The 10,271-nt window shown below is 51.3% G+C and overlaps 1 long non-coding RNA gene across 1 annotated transcript; it reads left to right on the top strand.

Moving 5' to 3' along the window:
* Window positions 1–881: 881 nt before the first annotated feature.
* LOC115078405 lies at window positions 882–5,894 on the top strand. Its single transcript, XR_003853113.1, has 2 exons — window positions 882–3,906; window positions 3,970–5,894. It is a non-coding gene; the product is annotated as an uncharacterized LOC115078405 (long non-coding RNA).
* Window positions 5,895–10,271: the final 4,377 nt, after the last annotated feature.

Genomic DNA, 10,271 nt, shown 5'->3' with positions numbered 1-10,271 from the left:
CCTTGTGCTCAGAGTGGATTTATCTGTGGACAAGGCCCCCTTCCTCTTCCGTGCTGACGCCCGCTAAATATTTGAATGTTTCCGTCATATCCAGCCTTTCCCTTCCTGCCTACAGAAGAGGCATTTTGAGTTCCGTAAGCCTCTTTGTGTAGAGAGTTGAGTTGTTAGTACGCCCCCTTCCGAACCGCTTCTCTCCTCTCCGTGTTCATACGAAGACATGGCCCCGGGGTGCCCAAACTAAAGCCTGTTTTTTGTTTGTTTGTTTTTTTTTTGTGGTCCTGCCATACTTTTTCGTTCCCGCAGCCAAATGTGGCCCGTGGAAGAATTGTGTTTTTCCTCCGTGTGCAGTGATGGTGACAGAAAGGCTGACAGGGTTTCCCAGGCCCTACCGGTGGAGGAGGACCTTGCCGGACCCATCCTGCTGCACAGAACTCTTCATGGGGAGCCCAGAACCCACCAGCGGAAGAGGAGACTGCCCGAACCCACAAGGCTAGCACAAAGCCACTGGCAGGGAGACCAGGCCCCGCCGCCAGAAAAGCAGCTTGCCAGAGGCGGCACAGAGCCACTAGTGGGGAGGCCAGGCCCTGCCAGCAGACGACCAGGCAGATATCTCAGGAAGGGGGTTGAGCGTGTAAGGAGGGGGGAGGGCAAGAGAGAGTAGGGTAGAAAGTCGGAGTGAAAGGAAAGGAGGGGCGGGGAGTGAATGAGAAGAGAGGGAAGGGGTGGAAAGAGAGAGTAGGGTGGAGGGGAATCAGAGGGAAGGGTGAGGAGGAGAGGGAGGGAAAGGGTGAGAGGGAAAGGAGCAGAGTGAATGGGAAGGGAAGGGTGAGAGTCAGAGGGAAGGAAAAGGGGAGGAGAGGAAAGGGGCAAGAGATGGAAAAGGGCAGAGTGCGTGAGAGGATAGGGAAAGGAGTGGTGGGAGTGCACCACACTCACAGCCTCCCACCCCTACATCTCAGGATAAAGGGGGAGGCAGGGGGGGGGGCAGGATTCCCAGGGGTGTGGCAGCGTAGCAGCTTCTGAGAAACGTGCAGACATTATTATTATTATCGACGTTCTTACTATCTTGCCCTACCTCTTCCCTCTCCCAGCATTTCAGATCATGGGAAGGGCCAGATGTGCTCCCTGCCCTCCCCCACTACACTCGGCTACCTTTGATGGGGACTGCCCATCCCCCCTCCGCGCTCTGCGTGCCTTGTGTGTGTGCACTGAACACTTCAGGCCTGGCCGTATCTGCTGGACAGGTTTTTCCTGTGCTCCTCTTCTGTTTTATGCAATGACACAGTTTACGGCCTTCCACGAGCACCCTTTGTACCAGATACAAATCATTCTTGCTCACGAGATATTCATTTAGCTGTGCTGGCTCCTCTTCACAATATCCAAATGCCCGTGTTCGTAGGTCTTTTTTATTTTTTTTCGCCCTGATCGCATTGCTTCTATTTTTACTTGGTTCTTGGAATACAAGGTGTGTGCCCACTTCTTGACGGCCACCTGTCCTGTTTATTTTATTTTATTTTTTTTAATTCTTTGTATTTATCGAGCAGAGACCAGAAATTACAGGTGAAAAAAAAAAATAATAGCAATACAAAATGTTCCAGATGCATCGTCAACGGCTCCTGACCATCCCTTACCATAATCCTCATCCACGCCCCAATTTCACTGTAAAAGAAGAGAAATCAGAGAGAAGGGTGGGGGAATCCACCACACACGTATATACAGCAAGCTACAACACCCCGGAAACCAACTGGGCCAATGCCGGCAGGTTGGTGGTGATCGGTGCAAGGTGATAAAGGAAGCGCAAGCTAGCCACGCTGCAGGGCAACAGGCTGCGGCTACCAGCACCTTACCGGGTCAGTCTGTGCACTTTTTTTAGTCTATAAACCTGGGAGGGGTGGCGGGGATTCCTGCCCAGCTCTAATGAATTCCCCCCCCCCCCCTCCCCCAATGAGCTCACGTTTCTCCCACCCCAGTAAGTGCCCTTTTCACTTTGTTTTACTCCTCCAAATGTGTAGCTCAAACTCAGAGCCCCTCCCCCCTGCAGTGTTCGCATAACATCCAGCCCAGGCTGTCGGTCAGAATTTTTTTTTTTTTTTTTTTTGTTGCCAGCTCAGCCAAAATGGCCCCTCCTAGGTTTATGTGGAACTGGGAGTTGGAGGTGGTGGGGGTCACCCTTAAAGATATGCATATGTTCAATTTGGTTTTGGAGGTTTGTGCGGGTACATTTTTTGCACATGTAAAATGTGATTTTTTTTTTTTTTGGGACGTAATATGGTGTTTATAAGTTCCAAAAACGAATGGAAAAAATAAAAAAAACCCCAGCCAAAATGAAAAGGAACCAACAATATTTTAGCTGCCCTTCCTTTAGCAGCTGGTGTTAACTTACTGCTTTTGCAGGCTTTGCTGGAATTTAGCAGACAAAAGTCCAGTGCGCCTTTAGATGACCTCTGCATAAACAGGGACAGCGCAATCACCTCAGAAAACGTTGTGATCCTTGGGTCCCTGTTCTAGGAAGCTTTTATGCAAAGGCTACTGCAGAACTGTACAGCTGTCCAGCACTTTTCCTAGGCTGCAGATTATGGAAATGACCAATAGGGATGTGCATTCATTTAAAACAAGAGCATTCATTAAAACAAGAGCAAAATGCAATGAATAAGGCTAATTTGTTTCATTTGGGAGCCCCCCGAACCAAATCAGGGGCCCCTCTGAATGAAACAAACCTTATTCGTTTCGTTTTAAACCTATGCATCGGGCCTAGGTCTAGGCCCAAAGCAGGGGCCTCGCCTAGGGTATAGGCCAAGGCCCAAAGCAGGGGCCGCGGCCTAGGTCCAAATGTGATGCTTGGATCTCGGCAGAGGCATGGCCGAAGCTGGAGCCTTGGCCGAGACCCCCGAAAATTTAAAACAAAAATCTACTTAATTCGTCACATATCAGACAAAGGCTAGGTCCCATTGCCAGGGTCTCGGCCTAAGCCAAAGCCCAGACCCAGGCCCAATGCTGTGACCTGACCTGGAGGTTCGGTCCCAACGCCCAGATCTCGACCAGATCCAGGCTTGTTGTTGCGACCCAACCGGAAGGCTGGGTCCCGACACCGTGGCTTCGCCCTAGGCCAGGTCTGAAACCCAGGCTTGACACCACAGTCCAACCTGAAGACGGGGGTCCCAATGCCGGGGCCTCAACCTAGGCTGGAGCCTGAGCCCAGATCCAATGCCGCAACCTGACCCAGAGACTGGGTCCCGATGCTGTGTCTGTGCCCGGATCCAGGCCCGACACCAAGGCCTCAGCCAGGAGGATGGGTCCCAAGATCTGGATCTTGATCCAGATCAGGCCCAGACCTCAGAACCCAGGCCCAGGAGCTCCTCTTCTTTGGTCCTCTTCTTTCTTTGGCCCTTGAAAGCCAAAAACGGTGCCATTTTGATATGTGGCATTGTACGGCTTTGCCATACATCAAAATGGTGCCGTCTGCTGGCGTGAATGTGCTGGAATTAATTAACTCCAGCGCAACCCCAGCAGACGGCACCATTTGACTTTCAAGCACTGAAGAAGAGGAGCTCCCAAGCCTGGGCCCGACCGTGGGCCGCGGTCCAGGCTTCGGTAACCGGCCTCCTGACCGGATCACAGCGTTGGGCCTGGGTCCAGACATAAGCCCCAGCATCAGGACCTGGCCTCTAGGTTGAGTCACAGCATCGGGCCTGGCTCCAGGCAAAGACCCCAGCCTTTAGGTCTGGGTTTGGGCACCAGCCTAGGCCAAGGCTCAGGTGCCAGGACTTGGCCTGAAGTTGGGGTCACGGCACAGGGCCTGAGTCCAGGCTGAGGCTCCAGTATCAGGACCCAGCCCCGGGTTAGATCACGGCATTGGACCTGGGCTCAGGCTCCGACCTAGGCATCAGGAACTGACCTCCGGGTCAGGTCACAGAGTCGGGTCTGAGTCTGGGCCGAGGCCCCAGTATTGGGAACTGACCTCCGGGTCAGGTCACAGAGTCGGGTCTGAGTCTGGGCCGAGGCCCCAGTATTGGGAACTGACCTCCGGGTCAGGTCACAGAGTCGGGTCTGAGTCTGGGCCGAGGTCCCAGTATTGGGAACTGACCTCCGGGTCAGGTCACAGAGTCGGGTCTGAGTCTGGGCCGAGGTCCCAGTATTGGGAACTGACCTCCGGGTCAGGTCACAGAGTCGGGTCTGAGTCTGGGCCGAGGCCCCAGTATTGGGAACTGACCTCCGGGTCAGGTCACAGAGTCGGGCCTGAGTCTGGGCTGAGGCCCCAGTATTGGGAACTGACCTCTGGGTCAGGTCACAGAGTCGGGTCTGAGTCTGGGCCGAGGTCCCAGTATTGGGAACTGACCTCCGGGTCAGGTCACAGAGTCGGGTCTGAGTCTGGGCCGAGGCCCCAGTATTGGGAACTGACCTCCGGGTCAGGTCACAGAGTCGGGTCTGAGTCTGGGCCGAGGCCCCAGTATTGGGAACTGACCTCCGGGTCGGGTCACAGAGTCGGGCCTGAGTCTGGGCCGAGGCCCCAGCATTGGGAACTGACCTCCGGGTCGGATCGCAGCATTGGATCTAAGTCCAGGCTGAGGTACTGGCATCAGAACCTGGCCTCTGGCATCAGGCCTAGGCCAATGCGTCAGCCTTGAGTAGGACAAGGCCGCAGCGACCTATCATGGCCTCGGCCTAAGCAAGTCTGAGGCTTTGGCCTAGTCCTAGCTGGCAGATCCCCACAAGAGCGGATAAGTGGGGGTGGAGGGGATCCTGGCCCCAGTATATTTTTGGTAGGGTCAGAGGGAGGCCTTGTTTTTGTTTTTTGGCTGTTTTGGTTGGTTTGTTTTTTTTAATTGTTTGATTCGTTTTTTTCACATGAATGAGACGAATCAAGCAATCCAGGAACCGAAATTTGTGGGGGAAAAACCCTCCCACAAACGAACCAAAAACAAAGTTTTTCCCTTGCACATCCCTATTGACCAATATCGATGAACTTGACCCAGCTCTCGAAGGACCAGTAGGGCCAGGGAGGACTTACTGAGATGAGAGAACCAATCAGAGTCCAAGCCTACTGCCCTAGGCCTGCTCCTTCCCTTCCTGTGAATAAGAGGCGACAGAGATCCCTGAAGCCAACAAGGCTTCAGACTCAGTTGCGTATGGCATGCGACTGCAAATTCTAAAACAAATGTACAAATGTAGACAGAGGAAATTCAGCAAGCTGCTACAACATGACTTAAGTGACTAAATCTTTTTAAGTTTCATTCCAGGAAGTGCTGGACAACTCATGTCAAAATCGATTTTCATCTGCGTCACTTTTCAGCTTCTCTGTGTAACTTTCAAAATGACTAGTGGAAGTTCTGTGGCATTGGAAAAATCTTACCACGCGTGTCGACTCTATCAGATACGTCAAGGTGGCATCCGTTCTAGGATTGGCAATGCTCTGGCCAGCTCCAGCTCCAGAGTGGCTCCAGTAGTCTAGGTCCAGCTCCAGAGCCAGGAGAGACTTTCAACTCCAGCTCTAGACTACTCCAGGAAACTCTGCTTTGGCTCCAGAGCCGTTCCAAACCGCTGCATTGGCTCCAGCTGTTTTTTACCAGGCTCCAGCTCTGGAGCCACAGGGGGGGGAAAAAAAGGCACAGTATCGTAATAAGTAATAAGCTTAATAACATTTTCTAACTAATGATGTTACCAGATAATAAATATTCCAAGATAATTATGCATTTGAATGAAAAAAAGATTATACTTAAAAGCTGTTTATCAATCTGAATTGTTTTATTTGTATAAGTCAGCAACTATGGCATAATTAATAGGGCTGGGAAAGTGATATATTTCTCTTTTAAACAATTAACTGGCACAGAAGCCACACTTGTATGATGTTAATTGTATACTAAAACAAACTTTCTAATAAAAAAGATTTGTTTCCAGGTGTCTCTTCTGATTGAAAGTCTTTTAAGTCAGCTTCTCATGGAAGAGTTTGCACTGTGCTTTATACCCTGATGTGAACTTTCAAAAAAGCTAGCGACTTTCTTTATCTTGCTTTGGCTGTTCCTGTGCCTCAGCCTTGATTTCACACCAGAGACCAAGCAATGTTGGCTACTCTTGACAAAGTGAAACTAACCTCTTGCCTCTGGTGCTTTTTTTTTCCACAACATCCCATCAATCAGCCTCCTCCCAATCCCCCCACAGGCTTAGGAATTCAGACAGACTGTCATTATATGATCAATTTGAAAAGGAAAGCAGATTATACTAATAAAATTCTTCTTTCCCAAACAGTTGGAATGAGGTTGGATTATTTTACTCTTATGAAATGAGCATTTTATTTCTTTCAGTAAACTTTATCTGTATGTTAAGGTAGCAGAAAGAGGTGCAGCTCTCTAGAATACACAAACACACACGAAGCCTCCCTTCCACACAAAGAACCACCTACAGCTCTTGACTCTCCGACACACCCACAATCAAAAACCTTCTGTCACATACACGCAAAAAAACAAATATTCTGGGGGCCCGGTTGTGGAGGTGAAAGGATATCAAGCCGTCCTGGTTGGAGTCTCTGGGAGTGTGGAGCGCCAGCTGATTGCCAAGAAATTGAGTGCAGTGAACGGGAGGAGAAGAGAAGTGAAAACAGCTGACCCATAGACTCGGCGTCATCACCAGGGGACCGGGTCTTTCAAACCTGAGGCACACTGGCGCGCAGCTGTCACCGGCTTTGACTGAGATTTGATCAAGAGAACTGAAAAAAATCCATCTTGGAGGACGAATGGGACGCAAGAGGAAAGCGAGATTTGTTACCTGCTGCACTCCCAGTGCATTGCCAGGGGCTCCGTCTTTCCAGTGTTGATATTGCAGGGCAGTGCAGGAGATGTGCTGCACTTCCAGGAGCACCATCCTCCAAGTGCTGATACTGCAGGGCAGTGCTATGGGAGATGCTACATTGCAGGGGGGGGGGGGGGGCATCCTTCCAGTGCTGATACTGAAGGTCAATACTGCAGGAGGTGCTGCTATGCTGGGGTGCTGTCTCTCCAGTGCTGATACTGCAGGGCAGAGTACAGAGAGGTGCTGCACTGTCGAGGACACCATCCTTCCAGTGCTGATACTGCAGGGCAGTGTAAGGAGAGGTGCTACACTGCCGAGGGTGCCATCCTTCCAGTGCTGATACTGCAGATAAATGCTAAGGCAGGTGCTGCACTGCTGGGGTGTGCCATCCTTCCAGTGCTGATACTGCAGGGCAGTGTAAGGAGAGGTGCTACTCTGCTGGGGCGTGCCGTCTTTCCAGTGCTGATAGAGCAGGGCAGTGTAAGGAGAGGTGCTACACTGCCGAGGGTGCCATCCTTCCAGTGCTGATACTGCAGGGCAGTGTAAGGAGAGGTGCTACACTGCCGAGGGTGCCATCCTTCCAGTGCTGATACTGCAGATAAATGCTAAGGCAGGTGCTGCACTGCTGGGGTGTGCCATCCTTCCAGTGCTGATACTGCAGGGCAGTGTAAGGAGAGGTGCTACTCTGCTGGGGCATGCCGTCTTTCCAGTGCTGATAGAGCAGGGCAGTGTAAGGAGAGGTGCTACACTGCCGAGGGTGCCATCCTTCCAGTGCTGATACTGCAGGGCAGTGTAAGGAGAGGTGCTACACTGCCGAGGGTGCCATCCTTCCAGTGCTGATACTGCAGATAAATGCTAAGGCAGGTGCTGCACTGCTGGGGTGTGCCATCCTTCCAGTGCTGATACTGCAGGGCAGTGTAAGGAGAGGTGCTACTCTGCTGGGGCGTGCCGTCTTTCCAGTGCTGATAGAGCAGGGCAGTGTAAGGAGAGGTGCTACACTGCCGAGGGTGCCATCCTTCCAGTGCTGATACTGCAGGGCAGTGTAAGGAGAGGTGCTACACTGCCGAGGGTGCCATCCTTCCAGTGCTGATACTGCAGATAAATGCTAAGGCAGGTGCTGCACTGCTGGGGTGTGCCATCCTTCCAGTGCTGATACTGCAGGTCAGTGCTCTGCGAGGTGCTGCAGGGTGCCATTCTTGTAGTGCTGATACTGTAGGACACTGTACAGAGAGGTGATGCGCTGCCAGGGGCACCATCCTTCCAGTGCGCCCTCTGCAGGGCAGTGCAACACTTCTCCTTACACTGCTCTGGAGTATCAGCACTGGAAAGACGGTGCCCACAGCAATGCAGCATCTCCCCTAGTTCTGATCTCCAGTTTCTACCCTTCTCTGTCAACAAGCCTCAGAACTTTTCAGTCCCAGAACAATCCCCTTCTTTGTAAATCCTGCTCCAGCACATTGTACCTGTCACAGCTAGAGAAATGTTTCAGCTATGAACAAAGTCATAGTTTTTGAAAAACTAGTTCAGAATCCAATATTAACGCCATCACTTACAGAGGCTTCCGATAATAATGGTTTGCACTGAGTTTTATTGGAAATGTTTTCATGCATTCCAAACTCTGGCCAATATTACCTTTTCTAGTAACTAATTTATCTTCATATTGAGCTGAAGAAGAATGTAGCAATAAAAGGAGACAGATTATTATAAGACGTTAATATCCCCTTCATTGTATGAAGGGCCAGCAGCAGCACTGCTCAGTGAGTCTAAGGAAATCACTGTTTCTCACACTGGTGCTGCCCATGCAGAGCTTATGAAGCTAAATTAAACCAAGGAACTTTTTTTTTTTTTTTTCTGTTGCTGGCCTTGAAATCCAGTTTAAAATGTTCTCCCTGATCATTCAGCAAAATTAGCCACTGGTTCCCTTTAATCAATGCTCATTTCCTTGACTTGCTGGCATACTGTAGTTAAGTGAGTAATACTTGGAGAGACGCGTTGCCAGGCACTGTGGTTTTTAACTGTGCCCCCCTCCCACAGCCTAACTCCTCAGGCCCTGCTTTCTTTCCTTTCTTCCCAGCTCCCTCTTCTCATCCTCACCTGGTGGACTGACCCTCGCATCAACCACGGCTCAGCTCCAGCTGCCAGGGGGTTGACTGGAGCAGAAGATTGCATTACCGGAGAATTTCCATCTTCTGAGCCATGGAAAAGTAAACAGCAGGCCCGACGTAGACATTCTAGACGGTGACTGCAGAAGGCAACCGCGGGCCCCATGCCGTCTGCTTGTTTAGGCCGTGCTCGTTTGCCCTGCTTCCCCTCCACTCTGGCGTGCGTGCAGTCCCCTACGAGATCTTCCAGCGTGTCTGCCCTTCTTCTACCCATCTGGCCCTCCTCGGCCTCTTCCCCGAAACTGCTTTCCGTTTCCGAGACACTCTGATGCACGTTCCGTCCGCCTAACGTGGGCAAGAGCTATCATCACAGAGGGATGTCGCCGGCGCACCGTGCCCCTTGTCAGCATGACCACCCCCTGCAGCTTCATCGTGCCCACAAAAGAAAATCGCTTCTTCAGAGCAGTAAAACAGGAACACAAAAATCACAGCGGAAGGTTCACTTCCTCAAATAATAATAAGAACGAAAGTTAATGATCTCTAAACAGGCAGGGCGTCTGCCGCAGGTCAGGAGCTCTGCAGCCATCCTGACTTCCTAGGCCGTGGGCCAGGCTCCTTAACTCTCTCCAGCCGTGCCCAGTATAATAAAGCTTGCTTACCTGTGCATGCTGCACAGTTTTGTGCATAGAACTTTAATCCCGATATAACAAGAGTTTAGCCTACAAAAAATGTGCACACAAAGGTGAATATAACTGTGCTCACACATTAGCGCTTCTCTGTGCAAATCCCACGCAATGTTGCCAGTCGGGCGGTTTTCACACCCAGTTGGGCCTCTTTTTGTGAGCCTGTACAGGAATGTTTTTGCTTTTTTTGGGTGCAGGATTTGGGGCTTTTTTTTTTTTTTTGGCGCATGTGTTTTTTTGGGCATCTTGCCAGAAGGGGAACAGAGTGGGCGGGGCATACGGCTTTAAAGCCGGAAGCGCGTGCCTTTCACTAATGAGTCATAAGCTACTGCATGGGGGACAGACAGCGACAGCAGGGCACGAAACGGGTGAGAGCAAGCTCGAGCGCTAGTGCCTTCTGCCCTCTTGCTTATATTTTTACTCGGGTGTGGGAGCAGAAAGTATAAAAAGCGTAGGGCTGGTTGGGAAAGGGTGACTCCCGCTGCCGTTCTTGCAATAATACCCCCTCAGCACCACTGCCAGTCCTCTGAGCTCACACACGGAGGCACAACATCATGAGCGCCCATGCACAGAGAGCCACTGCCCAGCTTCCTCCTCAAGATACTGAGAACTCACTCCCTGACCGCCTCCCTCCCCGTGATCTAGACCACTCACTGCCTCCCTCCCCCCCATGATCTAGACCACTCACTGCCTCCCTCCCCCA

This window comes from Rhinatrema bivittatum, chromosome 1, assembly GCF_901001135.1.
Source record: "Rhinatrema bivittatum chromosome 1, aRhiBiv1.1, whole genome shotgun sequence".
Lineage (NCBI taxonomy): Eukaryota > Metazoa > Chordata > Amphibia > Gymnophiona > Rhinatrematidae > Rhinatrema > Rhinatrema bivittatum.
This window is presented reverse-complemented; position numbering and strand designations above follow the sequence as displayed.